At 37.4% G+C, this 15,619-nt stretch overlaps 1 protein-coding gene across 1 annotated transcript in view; it reads left to right on the plus strand.

The window, feature by feature from the left end:
• Positions 1–15,619, plus strand: part of LOC137173481 (cadherin-12-like) — a 101,897-nt gene that overhangs the window by 21,943 nt on the left and 64,335 nt on the right. The window lies entirely within an intron of this gene.

Raw genomic sequence — 15,619 nt, forward strand, 5'->3', positions numbered from 1 at the left:
GCCAGGATTATGTTGGACTCCCTGCAGTTACTCTGTGCCTTTGTTATTATTTGCTGCACAGATGTAGTGCAACAATGGCAATACCTGTGGAGTTGTCTTATCTTGAATCTGTCAAAATATGGATAAACTCAAACATAATCACAGCTTATCTATGTTGATTTTGCATGTATACTTTCAGTGTTTTTTGGTCAACACATCATTTCCATTACTCTTTGCAGATGTAACCATGATTATAATGTAACATATATAAACATTATAATTAAAATATAATTCATGTAATTTCAATACTGGAAAGCATTGTAATATATAATTTAACATGAAACTATTCTTTTAAACTTTTATTTTGTTGTTCTGTGCCCCCAGTAAGGTACTTTTGTACATGTGGGTATTCAAATGAAACAGAATTGATAATGGATGATAGAAAATGAGGAGAAAAGTCACATATTTTTCTGTGATGGAGCGCATGTGATGTGAGTTAAACTAAAAGCGTTTTCTACCTACAAAATTCAGCATATTCAGCTGAGTTTTATTTAGAGTGAATGGGAAGTTCTGTGGTAGAATAATTGTCATCCCCTTATCCTCCTTTTGATGTTCATCCATTTGATGTAGGCTACTGAATCCATTTGAGGCATTAAATAATTAAGCAGACCTTTCTCCGACTTAAAATTTTCTCATCATTTATTCTAAATGCTCATTGGACTACGACAGATATGCTCTCAAACATAATTATCATCGGAAATGATTAAAATGTTTATAAAAACCGTTTTCTCTTTCTAAAAGAAGACTAAATATTGGCATAGGAATTATAGATTATAGGGATATTGTGACAAAAACTGAAATAAAATCTAATATTAAAAATATATTAAATGTATCAGATTTTCTAGTTTTTGTAACCATGTAACATCTAAGAGTTACTCTGGTAGTCCAATGTTGCTACATGTTGATCTAATGCTTAATAATTTTAAGCAATTGCTAGTGCTCCTGAGGTTCAAATGTCCATACTTTATACTGTACTTAATAACCAAGTAATAACCTAGTGTGAAAATCTGACTGCAGTTATATAATAACTATTGTACCTACTACTGTAACTACTGTAATTACATAATAGTTAAGTTTTCAAATGATCAACATCAACTGTATTTCACATCAACAAGGTCATATGAATAAAGACACTAAAAATAAGACGATTTTTGTTTGACTCTGCTTGTATCCAAAGTGATGATTTAACTAGACATCAGCACCATGGATAGCGACAGAATGAAAAAGGCTTGACCTGATGTTTTCAGCGATTCATGTCTAAGACAAAGAAGATGACAAATGTTGCATCAGAGCACAATTATCTTACTTCACAGTAAGAACTGAGACGAGACTCCATCAGGCCTGCTCCTTTTCTACCTCTGAATTATCTTGAGACCATTAGGCTTAAGGTGTCTGCCAATTCTCCTATACTTGGTGCAATGGATCCCCATCATTAGTAATTGCATTTTGAAGAGAATTTAGTTAACATTCTTGTTTACCTGCTACTATATAATTCGCATACCCTCAAGTCATCTGGGAATTATACCCCTCACCCTCTCATCCTCCTAGTCTGCCGACTTTTTCTCATTTTAAATGTTTGATAAAGAATTGTTCTAATTTTCACTTGTACCTTTAGATGGTAACAGTAGTCTTGCATGCACTATCTAGTAGTACTTAACACTTGCTACTTTACATTGTCTAAGTTTTTTTATCATTGTTCTCTCTACTTCTGAGCTGTTCTGAGCTGTTCTGAGTTTGCACTAGATGCCAGAATGTTAATTGAAACAACAAATCCTCCTTTACGTTCCAACAATATACACAGACAGCACCATTTGTCAGCTGAGACTGTAAAATACATAATTAGCCTCAGCTGAAAGGGCCTTTCTGTAGTCATCAGTCTCTTATCAGGTACTTAAACCAGGACTGATAGCATGCCACAGTGCCAATGCCACAGTGTTGGCATTACTCAAGTCTTTGACTCACTTCTTTGTTTTAACAGAGAAATAAAGATGTGTTGAAGGCTGTTCTATTCAAAAACCTTCGAGGATAAAACGCATTTTTAAAACAAACACAAGACTCTTACCCCTCAAAAAAGTTTGTTTGTCTGGGATAAACTTGCCATGTTGTTCTTTCACAGCACTGTTTAAACTCCTGGCAACTGCACAGAAACCTGGCAAACAAATACAAGACACAGTTATATTACTTCCTTGGGAGAGTGAACTGAATGGGTCATGTAATGTTGAGCAAAAACAGCCTCCCACTGTCAAGTAACAAACACAAGAGATGAGGGATCATTTTTCAAAAGCACTCATTGTTGTGGTTTGAATTTACTTTGAAAAGTCCCATCTGAATTCACTTGTCTGAAAAACCTCTAGTTAATAAGAAAGATTATAAAGAGGATAACATTTACCATCTCATTTAAACATCTTAAACCTTTTAAATCAGCACTTTTGCAGACTGAAGTTTTTAGGGATTTTATTCCCCAAAAAATGTCTTCTGTAAATAGTGTATTTATCTTGTTAATTTTGTTAGTCTACATATCTTTTGCTCCAGGTTCAGAATTCACTAGGGGTGTAACTCCAGCACAACTAAAACACTTCAGTAATAGTTTCCACTGCAGCACAACTAAACTGTTCCAGTAATAGTTACGGCGAATGAGCAATTGCAATGCCAATGTTTCCATTTTTCTAAATAAGGAACCAAAATATTATTTCTACCTGCCTTTTTTTCTGCTGTACTGAAATCGTACCAAACCATGATCCCAAAACCAAGGTACATACCGAACTGGGAATTTTGTGTAGCGATACACCCGTAGCCTTCACAGACCAGCATTTGTTCTTAACTGCTAATTTACCACAACACTTCATGTACACTGAGGGACAATTCTTGACACTGTACTAAATGTATTTGTACACACAGAGCAAAGCATTCATTAGTAGGGGATTGAACACTATTCCAGGCCCACTTTGTGATTTAGGATTATGAGAAGCACATGAGTTTCATTTCAGATAAATGTTGTCTTGTGTAGCATTAACATACAGTGAAGAAATGAATCATGTGGACCCATACATTTGACATCCTTGGCTCCTCTAATGAATAGGACATGATAAAAAAAACACAGCAAGTGTTCCTGACCACAATGATAGAGTACAATTGAATGGCGATGCCAAAGTCACAACGTGCAGGCTAGGGGTAGATTATTGGTATCAGACCACCAACACGTGGGTTTTAGGTAACACAAGGACAGGCACGTTCAGCAGCTCTTGCGCTATGGATGTATTTACAGTGCTGAGGAAGAGCGGAGATAGGAGAAAGCAACTCACCAGGTGTCACTCAGGACTATATCCATGCCGGGAAAATTGATGGCAGTGGCAAGAAGGAAGGCAGGAATGATGAAGCCTTTCACTGCCACCAATTCATATCAGTGCATCCAGGATAGCTGTGGCATCACACTGTGTGTAGATAGTGTGTGTAGTGTGTATTTCCCCATTCCCTATGCAATGAAAGTAACTCGGCTGACACCTTCAATGAGAAAAAAAAAAAAAAAAACTCTGCAAAGCCTCCATTTAAATCCAGGTGGTAAATGCAGCATATCCCCAAAGTATTACACTCATAATTTTATTTAAAGGAATTAGATGTTGAAGCTGTAATTTGAGATTTTAGATTTTAAAGTAACATTTGAATCATCGAAGAGTACCACCATGAATCCATAACTCAGTCGCTGATTGCTCCCCGTAATGTGATGATTTAGTCATCCTTGTGGATTGGTTCGACACTGTTCTCCTTAGAAAGCTTTACACAGCTGACTCTATCTATCTCTGTAAATGCAGACAGTGTCAGAATTTAACTGCGAGGCTTTATTTTTGTTCAATTAGTAACGTCTTTTCTTTTACGATATGTCAACATGATAAGCAGTCTTCATTCGAGATTAGATTTACAAGTAACAGAGGTAGAATGGGAGGAGAAAAACACATCTCAATTCTTGTGCACATGCTGTGCCAGAAGCATCATCCTGGTGGAAAAAGGGACAGTTAAAATTTGCATTTAGATTACTGTGGTAATAGAAAAACCATGGTGATGAATCTTGTTCTGATGAAGAGACTAATGTGGTTGTATTTCGAATAAAATTGTAAAGTTAAACACTCAGAGTGAGTGTGTATGAAAAGAAGTGTAATGGAATCGTCATAATCTATCATACCTAGACAATAACAGCTAAGTCGTAGCTATTAACATCTGGAGAAAATTGTATTACACAAAAAGAAACAAAAGTTACCTATTGTACAGGTACTGTTTGGAGTATTATGTCTTTAAGCCAAATAGTTTGTCACTGCAGTTGTCTGATGTCACCGTTTTTTTGAAGTGTGATCCAGTTTGTAAAGTTTTAACTTACTTTTTTAATGTGATTCTTGAAACAACACCAGGTTGCAATATTGAAAATATATATATGCAGTGACAGCCATTTTGGACACGCTTGCCTGGAAGGTGTCTCCAAACTTTGACTGGTACTATATATTATTATATTATTATGCTTCCTTTGCTCTGAACATATTATCTCCATATAGCCTAGACACAATGGGAAATCTTTTGTATTTCAGTCATGAGAGGCTTTTGCCACAAGTGCTGATTTTCATATTCATAAGCACCACATTGTTTGTCAATAGTGCATACCAAAAGGGCTTAATTTGATTTCAGTTCTCCCCCGTCCTCCGATAGCAAAAGTGACGACTCCTCAGCATCAGAGCCACTTAATTAAGCATCACCAAGTCTCTACACATACACGCTTTTTAGAGCTGTCTCAAATAATCAAATAATAAGGCCTTCATCGGGTGAGAATTCCCTCGTCGACTGTAGTCATTACTGTGGAAGGGAAAATGTAAACAATGAGAAAGAAACTCAATTGAACACAAGTTGGGAAATATAAAAAAACCAAAAAAAAAACCCTTACTTTCAAGTTGAGGGAGAACTTCATACTGCAGCACAGCATGATAACAAGCTAGCTATTACTCCATACCCTCTGCATTATCGACTGGTGACGGCGCAAATAGAAGTTGGAGGAGTTTTTCATTTCTGTGCAAGGTGATGAAGACGAACTTGTTGCACAACTGCAGTCTCATGGCGAACACTGAACTGTCAGATTCCATTAGCATTCAGTCGACTGCAGAGGTGAAGATGTTAGCCCTATTTAAGCTTCACTGAATAACAATGTTGAGAAGCCAACCATTCATATATTTGTGAGAACTCAAATTGAAAAAGTTGAATGATTCTATTCAATGCTTGCTTGCAAGGTTGTTTTTTTTTTTTTTCACTTCAACAACCTGAGGAGAGTTTATCACTGGGTGTGAAATGCGAGTTATCTGTCCACTGCATCAACGTGATAAGTACAACAGAGAGGCTTTGGTTGATGTGAGGACTGTTACTGGGTGGAAACCTTTTGATCTAAATGTTGAATATGAGATGTAACATTAGAAAAAGCCATGCATAATAGTTATGCTTTTAAGTACATAACAGAAACACAAAATGGAAACCAAAGTAAACAGAACAGCCGGGATGAGAAGAGGTAGAACTGCTCATAACACTAGCTCCACAAGTGCTGATTAAAATAGAGACTGGCACCTTCCAAAATGGCATAAAAGTGAACATGGCAGGTTCTTTTTCTGCCACCATTAAAGGGGAATTCAGGAATTGTTTAGGCCACTGCCCATTCTCTCCCTCTGTCTCTCTGTCTCTCTCTCTCATATCTAATTTATTGCCATCTGCTCAGCCCGGGTGTAAATCTGAACACAGACTGACTTGTTCGCCCAAGCTTTATCGGTTAACATTTAGCAATGTCTAATTAAGCGAAAATGGGGATGCGTTGGCTGAAAAATGCTGCAGCCAGATAATGACAGTCATAACAGTTTGGGATATACGTCTGTCACGCCAAGCAAATGCACTTATTAGATCAGGGTAATTAGAGGAAGACAACAGCTGTAATGGGCAAAAGCTGTTCAGCCGTGATTAAAGAGGCCAACTTGCAGAACATCAATTGTTTTCTCATAAAGTTTCAGCTGTGCAAATGACTGATGAAGGTCACTAAGGCAAAATACCAAAAAAATTCTCCATTTTCCGAAGCAACTGAAGGCTTGCTAAAAACTCACAAATCCTGAAAATTCTCTTTTGAATAATCTGATAAAGACAACACTAATTAACTGTGCTGGATCAGCTCCACAATATCGAATCACCACTAAATTGGCTCAATACGGGCCTTTCAGGTGATGTAACATCTACCAGCAGCCAGATTTGAGCAACAGCTGAACAGCTGATTGCGTTTCCATGCATATGACTTGTAACTGCAAAAGAAATTAATAGAAAAGTTTTCTTGTGCTGTTTATGATTACTGACAAAGAGGTTTTTAACTGGTCTGTAGTCTTAGGATATTAAGTAAATATTATTTTTGCTCTTAGATTAGTGTAAGGCTGTTTTGGGCAACATGAATTTATACGTCAATCTGAGGTTATATCTAATCGAGATCTAAGCTATAAGCAAAGTCTGTCTCTGTGAAACCAGCTTCAGTGTATGTGGTCAGCTAATATTGTTCAGTTGCCATGACCAATACAGGTGGCGATGCATGTTAACCCAAATTGTGTAGATTGATTTTCTCCCATAATTTCACTAGAGTATGAAAATAAGGTTGAATGTAGTTGAAACTTGCTTGAAAATGATCCATAATCTAATCAACATTTGCCATCTGTTAGGTATTCATTTATTTAATTATTTCATTTATTTGTCACAAAAAAATATGTTATGGACTTCACATTTCCTAGTTAATTGACATGGTTTGTGTTGCCAAATTCATATTTAATGATATGATGTTGGGCTTTGTCTACAGGGGTCAACAAGTCTGTCGTGAACAGAATCCAAGGGTTTCCCATATATTCATTTACTTGTGTTGGCCCGCCACAATATCAACACTGACTGCCACTTCATCTCCATCTTCTTTTTTTTTCTACTATTTAAAATGGGTAACACACACAAACACACAAACACATTGACAACAGACCCATTTGTGAATAGCCCTCCTCTCTGCATGCACTCTGAATCAAAACATGGGAGGAAGGATTGTTGTGTTATCAATTCTTAGTCAGACGACTGACGTTACAGTTATAAACTAAAATGTCTGCTCCAAAAGTCTGCAGCAGCAGCGGAGTTGTGACACAGAGCTCCGGTTCTGGTTCTAAACAGTGATGGTCTACTGGCTCGACCCCGCCTCTGTGCGCGCTACAGACCGATGTCAGCGTGGCAACACACATGGTCTCTCTCTCGACTGTGCATTGGGCTATTCCTTAAAGTAGCTACATTACTTGTATAACATATTTTAGTTTAGAAAACATATTAAAATGTATATTTTTTTAACAATTCCCCAAAGCTTAGGCTCAGTGGGGGGGTCAACTTGCAATACACTGGCGGAAACCTTGCAAGTTACGTCACAACACACAATGCTATTTGCAGTGGAGCACCTTATATACAGTATTATTGAATAATTAATTTAAGAACCCCCCCACCAGCTGCCACCACAGATAGAATCTAATTCTTTGGGAAACACTGGAATCCCCAGATTTTATACCTTAAACTCCATTTAGCTCATACAATGATTTGGGTTAAAAGCTAATGGAATAAGTAATTCAAGGGAAAACAGCCGCACCATATTTAATAGACCAGAGGTAACCCCTAAATGATGCTTTTGATCCTCATTTTATCCTTTAGTTATTAGTGAAGGAGTTTAACCCATGATTTATTCTGAGGGATTTCTTATACTACATCTGAGGAGCCAATCCTCTACCTCACAGAGTAGCAGGAGAACTGGTGCATTAAATTCAGCTATTTAAGAGACTCCTGATTTATATTAGTCATTTGAAATTGTTTTATAATGGAATGTTGGTCCCCAATCAACTGCAGTATCTCCTGAAATTTGGACACACCATTAAACAGACCTTCATGATGGTAACAGGAGATTTATGGAGCAACTGTCTGTATAGAAGAATCATCTTTTTAGTTGTACCAAAGCAACAAATCATCAGTGGAGTAACCAATCATCCTGTTAACAGCATATGTTCAGATGATCTATGAACCAGATGAGTGTAACTTTTGAAATTTGTTGACTTTAACATGCTGTATTTAGTTTTTTTGTGCAATAGGAAAATCTTTTGTGACTTGCAGACAGGTAATTACACTGCTAACCACAGTAAATGGTAAATGGACTGCTTTATATAACGCCTTTCTAGCCTTCCAATCGCTCAAAGCACCTTACACTACATGCCAACATTCAGCCATTCACACACACATTCATACACTGATGGCAGAGGCTGCCATGTAAGGTGCCAACCTGCTCATCAGGAGGAGAATCTAATTCTCATTCACACACACACTCACATACCGATGGCGCAGCCTTAGGGAGCAATTTGGAGCTCAGTATCTTGCCCAAGGACACTTCGACATGCGGACTGGAGGAGCCGGGGATCAAACTGATCTCCTGATTACCTCCTGAGCCACAGCCGCGCCCCCCCCATAGTATTTATGTCTATGTCTTTTAAAATCTCAAAGCTATGATCATGCCATATTTCATAGGAATAAATAAAAATAAATGATACAATTAAATTATGAACTGTCCGCAACACTTCTGGTAGAAGAAAAAGCAAATGATTGAGCTGTTTTTCTTAGTTTGACTGTCACATCCTTTACAGCTTTTTTTTTCTGGAAAAAGAAACTCTTTGTGGCACAAAGAGAAACATATATCAATGTTTATACAAGGACAAGTTTTTCCTCCACTCTGGATATGTTTTTGAACTATGAAATAGCTGTTTTATCCTGCAGTAGCACATTAAAAAAACAGTTTTTCAAGTATAGGATAACTGCTAAATAATTGCTAAATATCCCAAATTACCCAAATATCCCATATTGTTGTTGTCTTTCTGCAAGTGACATTTCAATTATAGCAAATGTTTGTATGGAATATTGTCTTTCACAAATTGATACCACCCCTTATTAGTAATGTAAACATTTACCAAATTTAAAAAAAAAAAAGTCACAATCATCCTCTCAATTTTTTCTTTGAGACACTGTTTTTGACTCTAAAATTTATTTCCCTTCTTCACCTAGAAATAACAAGTGCTTGACCATTTGCCCAATGCCATCTGTCTTGTCACCATCTGACTTGCCTTCTATAACCTCCTTTGTCAATAGTTGGCATTGCCTTCAGCAGAATTTAATGACACACTCTGTAGCACAACAACAGGGTTCAAAATTTAGCCTTAGACTGTCTTTTCGTAGTTCAAACTGAAACAGTGGGGGCCGAAGCGCTAGCTGAGTTTGCACTGCACACCCAGTAGTAGCAGCAGGTAAAGCAAGATTCCCCCTACTGTCAATTTGGCTTCTGGGTTCGTAGTCAAGCTGAGCGCTGACAGGTCTTCACAGTCACACCTTTTTATTTTAATGTTCATTCATTCGGTTCGGATCAGAGAACCAACAGCGGCAGCTCTGACTCAAACAACAGGAAGTAGGCATTAGTTTTGAGCTATTCCTGCTGTAGGGGTACTCTTTTTTTATTCTTTTTTTATTCTTTGTGTGTCTTTGCGTGCAATATGTCACAGATTATCCATTGAATATAGGAGATATGATAGGAAGAAATATCCATAATTCAGATTCAGGGAGCCTATCTGAGTTTTATACGGTATATTTCCTTTTTAATCATAACCTTTCATTGGAGCTGTATCTGTTGCATCATAGGCTTTGTTGGCAGGGTATCCAGACGTGTTCACGCTGGGGAGAGCTGAGTCAGTGTGGTGTTTCTTTATTGCCTCAGGCCAGTTTTGTCTCTACAGCTAAGCCTTCCATATCTTGAGGGGGGAAAAGTTCAGTTTCTTACAGAGAGGCAACCTTCGTTCAGTAGGACACGCAGCCAATTTATTTTTCACCATCACTGGATATATTCAAGGTGATACACTATCTCAGGGAGCCCATGTGTTCAATTACATGAGATAAGGCTAAATAATTAATCCAAATATGATCAAAATGACAATATAAACAATATAAATGTGTATCAAAATACCATTTTAAATTGAATGTTGTGCTGCAGAGATGTCTTGGCTTACACATCATATTCTACAGACAAAGAAAGCATCTTTCTTTGGTACAGATTCCCACAAAAATCACACTATAATCATGTTAATATGTTTTTCAATTAAATGAGAATAATGATGTAAAAACGATCATTGCTTCTAATATTGCAAATCATATTGCATATTGCAATATCAGTCAAAATAATTGCAATTAGATATTTTTTTCAAAATCATTCAGCCTTAATATGAGGGTTTCCTAAATTGAACCGATGAAGCTGTTTCTTGTGAAATTATAATCCTTTCTTTTTACTGAATCATGGTATGATGAGAAATAATGTGAGATGGGTCCAAGTAAATGGCTTTTTTTTCCTTTATAGAAATACATTTATAAGAAAGAACCAACATGGCTGACATTTATTCACTTTGTCTTCACAAATCTCAGAAAAGATGTTTATGAGTAGCCAACTGATTTGCGACTGAAACATCATTTTTCAACTCACGCTTTACAAAAACAGATTTTTACACAAGTATGTCTGCTTCTGATTTATACGCACAACTACAGTGATCGTGTACTGAGCTTAAATGTGACTGATCACACAGCGGTACTGTGACTGGATGCATCCGGTGTAGACACTGACTGAGAGTGCTGGCTTGCTGTTTTGGCAACGCATCGGGTGTAAACAGGTTTAAAAAGTTTGAGATAATGAATGATATCCACATACTCAATAAACACTCTCTTTGATAGAAGTAAAAACACAAGGCAGAGGCCAAAAGGCACCAAATGTCACAGGAAGTAACTGACACTCCCTCATTAAGAGAGGAGTCACCACAAAACTGTTTTCAAGTTGCCAAAGTCACAGGGTCAAAAATAAGCTGTAGCCCTAAATGCTTGAGACCTATCAGCCTGGCCCTGGATGACAGCCGTTTCCAGTGAACCAGTGACGTTCCTCGGCTGCCTGGGGCAACGGGGCTGCTTCATTTCATCTCAGGAGCAGTCTGTCTTTCACTGCTCCAGAATAAAATCAGGCATCTCTCCTGAATATTTGCATTTGTCAAAACATCAGATGTCAAAGACATAATAAGAAATATCTGAGCACTGGATTATTGGGACATAGGAGACGTAGGGAAAAAAGATATTTGCTGTTTTGTGTCTTAACTATTCGCTGTGTATCAAAAAATAATGTAAGCTCAGGTGTGAGTGTATAAAAACGACTATGCATTAACGAAGTTGGTTTTAACATTTATTCTTTTAAAGGAAAAGAAGGTTAACATTTCCTCCTCTTCTCATCTATTTCCCCTGATGAGGAAAAAGCTGTTTAGTTTGGGTGCAGGTTCACACTATTGTCTCTGGTAAGAGGGTGTCAAAGTGAAAAAAGTAGGAGTGATGGAGTGACAGACATTTCATACAAAAAAAGAGCTAACATCTGTTGTACCTGCTGTGACAAACGTAACCTTGTCTTGTTTGCTCTGACTGCCCAACTGCTCTCTGGCAGTCACTCATCAGAGTGTTGCCATTACAAACACATTTAACATTGTTGAAACATTACAGAACGCTACAAGTTTTGATAACATACTAAAAAGTCATAATTCGATGCTTGTGTAACATATTAAAATGTGTGATTTGTGACTTAACTAGTCGACTACTTCAATAATTGGATTAATTGATTTCTCAAAACTAACTTCCAACATTTTCCAATATTGATTAATTGGCAGACTAACTCTGTACTTTCTAAGCAGCTTCCTCAACACAAACAAAAAAGCATCTGCAGTCTCTTTCCAGTGATGACTTCATGGTTCTGCAGACATAGCACTTTAGTAAAGTAAACATCAAGGCACATTTATCACACAAATGGACTTGGCAACGAAAGTACTTTCCATTTGTCATTATTAAAAGAATGTGTTTTGGCTTACCGTCTTAGTGTTCTAATGAACTCAATGAAAGATAAAGGTGTTGTCTTCAACGGAACAAATCTATGGTTCAAAGTACTGGCATTCAATAGTAGTATCATCTCTTTCGAATCACTAAGTGCTTTTATGCTTTATGCTTTTTCTATGCTGAATGGGTTTTTTTAGCAAAGTGGCTAATTGAAAGTGTTTTGCTGGTGGTTTGTCTAAAACCCTGTAACGTGTAAACTAAGATACACATGCATATGAGTGGACAAAATCAGAATAATCAGTATATAAATAACCAGGTCAAATCAGCTGTCCTCTCCGATAAGTGATTGAATTGTTGGGAAAGAGTATTTTCCATTAATGATTTGCCTTTTATGGGAAGTACATGTATGGATATAGGAGGATTACAATATTGCAATGAGGTCAAACTATAGGTCATCATAGAGATGGAAAAGCACCACTGACACACTGTAGGGTGAGTCTGGTCAAGTAAAACCTCATCATATTCCTGGTATGAGCGCCCACAGCATTTCATATCCACCAACAGCTTTAACAAAGGCCCAGACGTAATGTGAGTTGAAGGAATCCTTTGGCTGTCCCGAAACATAATGTGCGTGGGAAGTACGAAAAAATGGGGAAGGTGACTCAACAGATCATATTAATGTTTCCATTGTTTTGTGCTCCTTACAGCTTTGTGCACATGCCTTTCATGGAAGCAGCCCCCGTGAATATCATACATTAACAACATAAAACAATAAAAGATTATTTTCCCAATATAGCCACTGTGGTGCTTTGCATCTATAACAGTAAGTGTCATTGTTTCACACCTAGACATGGATAAAGCACCTGTTTTGTTGCCAAGCCAACAGAATTGTTGAATCCAAACTGCATAGCAAATGAGTAAATGTATCTGGGTAGCTAACAGAACCAATTTATTCACTATTCATTACTATGTTTGTGCTATAACCTACGCATGAGGTGTTCTTTGATAATTTAGCTTGACTGGCCAGCTGTGTTGTTACTCCTGTTTTCATTACATTGCCTCCACCTACACTTCTCTCCTCCCACTCTTTCCCTGAAGGGTTTCAATGATATTAAAGTCTTCTTTGGCCTTAGCAGTGCAAAAACAATGTCTTCATATTGTTTTTTTTGTCTTCCCTGACTGACAAACACTTTTTTCCATCATCTTCTCAGGCTGAGTGCTCATATTTTCTCATCAGTCAGGGCTGCAGTTCAATGGAGGTCACTGTTTAGATCATTGTGGTGACAGAGAGGAAGCTCAAAACATCTGTCATTATGAGCGGAGCCTTCAGTGCTATTACAACCAGTTGTTAAACGTTATGATCTGTACCAATATGCTATTAATCTCTATAAACAGATATCTGCATATGAATCAGAATCTGTAGGACAGGATTTGGCTACCGGAAGCGTGATGATTTCCATCTGTAGTCTCTTTGTAGTCCGAGTAGTATTGACCAAACATATTTGAGCAGGCTTTGGTTGCATGCAGGTAAACAGTCTGTGTGGAGAGCAAAAGAGGCAGAATGCATTGGCCAAAATGCTTTTTATTAACTTTTTTTCAATTTATCTGCATTCATATGCATGTATCTGTTTATAGAGATTAGCCAAAACATCGTCTGGACTGTCTCAAGTTGCTAAATGGACTGTAAACAACAACCGGCCTATAGAAGAGGAAGTCTTGGCCCGGATATTTGTTATCCATTATCTGGATATCCGCTGGCTACACCGGAAGCCTCAAAATATTGGCTGTTTCCCCCAGAGGCTAAATCGTCATCAGATAGACAGCCATGGGATTCAGAGATTGGTATGCTGTTGGTGCTTGGATGTATGTGCATAGACATATAAATACAAGTCAGGAGTAATTTGTTTCAAGTATTGTACTTACATAAAGTTAATAGAATCTTATCTCTACATTTGTATGATATCCCAAAATGTGTTCTTAAAAGAATATATAATGAAATAATAAATAAGGAGCTGTATTACACTAGCTTGTAATTTCTTAACACACAAGGAAACTACACTCTTGCTGTCTTTGGTATCACTTTATATAAAGTCGGTTTATGACATGATTATGATGTCTGAACAAGACTTTAAAAACAGCTCTGTGTCTCATTTACAATATTTATTCAATGCTTATGTCAGCTATATTAGATGTTGTTGAATTGTGGATCTAATGGATAAAAGAAGTAGATAATACAGTATAAGCTTGAGCTGTAGCAGTTTGTGTGCAAATATTTTTGGGATATTTTGAAAACAGGACATTTTTATGAGGACAACTTTTAGTAGAAACTCTTGCATTTTTGTATAACGCTATTGTCACATAATTTAGTTTGTATGGTATAATGACACTGATGCAGTTACCCAGGTTTACTACCAGAGTTCAGGACACCTGAACTCATCATCTCACATACATTTAAATTCAGAATCTTTCAAAAATTAAATCCAAAATGTTTAAGCCAGTGATAAGTTTGACACAAATTATCCAGTATTACAAATACATTTAGTAATTCATACAAGATTAAATAGTATATGTCATATTCCTGTCTTTCCTGTTGCTTCCCTGTATGTGCTGCAGTTGTATGATCATTAGTCATTTTAACATCTTTGCACTGCATGAATTATAGCCCTAACACAGTGCTTATAATCCAAATATGAATCACACCTATTGTAAAACTATTCTTGAAAATTCCTTGATTATTAATCAATTCTAGTCTGAATCATGAGAGGGGAGGCCATAACCTTGGACATGCGAGTCGACAATGCAAAACACTGCAGTAGTTAATGGGAAAAAAGGAAAATCTCTCTGCCCACATAACAGGAAATAAAAGTGTATGCAAAATAAGAACTTGATCCAGATGACTCATTTCTCCTCTCCATCCCAGAAGTCAATGCCTACTTATTTGTTTGTCATGTTTATGGCAGCCTTGACGACTAATAACTTTCTGTGGGAGTCTCTTGTGGGTGGTAATCTGCACCAGCAGATCGGCTAGCCATATGTTCTTTGATTATTGAAGGTGATGTGTGAGAACGCTGTCAGCCCACTGCGTCGCGTTATCTGAAGTAGACACACAGGTCAAGGCTCACAACCGAAGCCCGACACATGCTAATGAACTTATCTCATAAAATATGCATCAAGCCCTCCCAGGGCTGTACAGTGGCAGGGGCGTGATTTTGCAGGAATTATGGGAACAGTCATTTTCCATTATGTCGATGCTAAATGAGGAGTGACCTGCGGGAGAGGCATGTCTGACTCATGTCAAGATAGTTCCTGCCAATTTTGCACATAGAACTTTGCAGATCAGTTTTGACTTTTAAGATACTGTGGTGACAGAGAGAATAAATGGATCTGGGTGCACGGCATAACCTTGTTGAAGTAATCTCTCTCTGAAGCCGATGTTCCAAGTCTGTATAATTAATCAAAGACAATGATGTCAATGAGGGCTCCGGTTATGAAATTAGAGGAACGCTGTCTTCCATTACTGTACAGCTTATAAGTGCATTAGGAGACAGCGAGGAACAATAAACCAGGTGTGGAAACCATTAGCTCCATTCTTCATTCTAAGCATTTGTTGGTTCCCTTCTCTTGTTTTCAC

The sequence above is a fragment of the Thunnus thynnus genome, chromosome 21, assembly GCF_963924715.1.
Source record: "Thunnus thynnus chromosome 21, fThuThy2.1, whole genome shotgun sequence".
Lineage (NCBI taxonomy): Eukaryota > Metazoa > Chordata > Actinopteri > Scombriformes > Scombridae > Thunnus > Thunnus thynnus.